At 34.5% G+C, this 2241-nt stretch overlaps 1 long non-coding RNA gene across 1 annotated transcript in view; it reads right to left on the reverse strand.

Moving 5' to 3' along the window:
- Nucleotides 1-930: 930 nt before the first annotated feature.
- LOC118737563 overlaps nt 931-2241 on the reverse strand; it is a 10099-nt gene continuing 8788 nt past the window's right edge. Inside the window, exon 3 of the long non-coding RNA XR_004992826.1 lies at nt 931-2149. This is a non-coding gene — a long non-coding RNA (uncharacterized LOC118737563). The remainder of the gene's footprint in view (nt 2150-2241) is intronic.

The following is a 2241-nucleotide window of genomic DNA, read 5'->3' on the forward strand; positions in this document are numbered from 1 at the left end:
CGAAAGCTAAGGCCATATGAATAGTTTGAAAGCCAGATTCCCAATATATAGAACAATCAGCTCTCAAAATCTCTGCCGAAAATTTGTGTTGGCCTTTGATTTTGCTACGTCACAATAATAATAACAGAAAAAGATGTGATAAAATGTTTAACTATAATTAGAAAAGCAAAATTATTTCTAACCAGATTATACCCGCAGGTAAGTAAGTACCCGTAGTATGTAGCAAATGGTTCGGTGTAGGGTATTTGGCTAATCAAATGAAAGCAAGTGAACATTTGACAAAACTTGTTTTACATTCATTTAACCCAATGTCAATTTTGGTGTCGAGTACTGCAAGCCATGGCCTCTTGAACGGGCCATAATTTGCAGCCCAATAGATTGAGGTCTGGCTTGTGAATGGTCAAATCAAAACGTCCAATAATTTTTTGTATGAAATGGGAGCAGAAAAAAATGTAACTCATACGCCATAACGTACCCACTAAAACTACGCGTGTATCTACACCAGCTTATTTTTAACTGATCATTGCTCATGTTTTAACCATCTTAATCCCTACTCGATGTGTATTGGGCAATGTTGCCATTCCATGAAGTAATCCCTTGGAGCAGTTTTGTGCTACCCTGGTGTAATGCAGAGGTGGAGTATAACATCCTGCCCAAGGACATCGCAATGTTAATTGAACCAGATTTTTTGTATGCATTGCGCTTAATATTTTTATCGAATTTGGTAGCGATATTTTTATCGATTTTGTTATCGTTTTTGTAATCGATATTTTTTAAAAAAAATTGTATCGATATTGTTATTGGTTTTGTTATCGATATCGATTATTTATCGACTTGGTTATCGATTATTTACCGATTTTATTATCGATATCTTAATCGATTTTTCTATCGAATTTGCCATCAATAATTTTATCGATATTTTAATCGATTTTCCAATAGATTTTACTACCAAGAGTATTATTGCGCACTTACTTTTTTCATTCACTGCAGATAGATCCGTAATCTACGACCCAAACTTAAGTTTAAGCGACTCGTATTTTTTCGATTCAATTTAGCTGCTGGGTGAGAAGAATGCTTATTATTGACGCTGCCATATTTCTACTTTTATTAAATACTGTCATTCCAAAGCTTTATGAATTCAAATTTTTTTAAATGCGATAGAAATTATTATCTTCTAAGTTTTATTTTTATAAAAAAAAACAAACATATCTCAGTTTTGGCTCGCTGAGCTGCCTTTTGTTTGAGTTATCGGGCTTGTTAACACCGTTGGGACATTAACCTAATTGCGGTTTTTGTAATATATATATATATATGTTATCATACCATTTTATGCATACATATATATCTATGTTCATATGACGGTACAGGGACACATATGTAGGTATGTATGTACAATATACAGACAGGCCATATGCACACATGTTTTTCGGGTGGTGCACAAAACACACACGTGAATTCGACATTACGTATACGCAGTGTGTGTACATTTTAAAGCATCTTTGCCTTGCTTGTTTGGCTGCCTTGTTGTTTGCCTGGTTGTTATCGTTTGTTGTCGTTGATCTTTGCCTTTGTACACATGCTCTTATGCTTAGTTACATTTACTATTGTTGTTTTTACTAATATTATCATGTACGCTGGTTACTGTTGTTTTGTAGATATTCCTCGAATAGTTATTACTCTCGTTGCGGGCTGTTAGAGCAGCAGTTGTGATGTACGCACTCTTTTCCTTTGCTAACTGCCCTTAATGATTGTTGTTGTTTCTACTTTAAATATTTACCTCAAGATCCTTTAACAAATGGCTCTAAAGCGCCTGCTTCGTTTGTTTGTTGTTGTTGTTGTTGATATTGTTATGTTTTTATTATGACCACAGTAGCTGCTGTGTATGCAACTTAGTATGTAGTGGTGTTGCATTGTCTGTTAGTTTCCATTGCTGTATGCAGCTTTTAGAGGCCTAATCTTCCTCTCGCTACCACTGGAACTGTCACTTCTTTATTTTTTCCATTGTTTGCTTAATTTAACTTGAAGTTTAAGTTAAATAACTTAAATAAACATTTTGCTAATGCTTTTGCTTTGTTATTGTGTTACGTGTATGATAACATGCTGCTGGTCGTCGCAGTTGCTGTCGCATACTGTATTTGCGTCCTGGTTTCTAGTTGAAGAAGAGAATAAAATATTAAGACTGTTTTCAGTGTGCAATTGTTCATATGACATTTGATAGTCTTTAGGTATTTACCTTACTTG

This window comes from Rhagoletis pomonella, unplaced genomic scaffold (genome assembly GCF_013731165.1).
Source record: "Rhagoletis pomonella isolate Grant_MI unplaced genomic scaffold, Rhpom_1.0 Rhpom_scaffold_00004, whole genome shotgun sequence".
Classification (NCBI taxonomy): Eukaryota; Metazoa; Arthropoda; class Insecta; order Diptera; family Tephritidae; genus Rhagoletis; species Rhagoletis pomonella.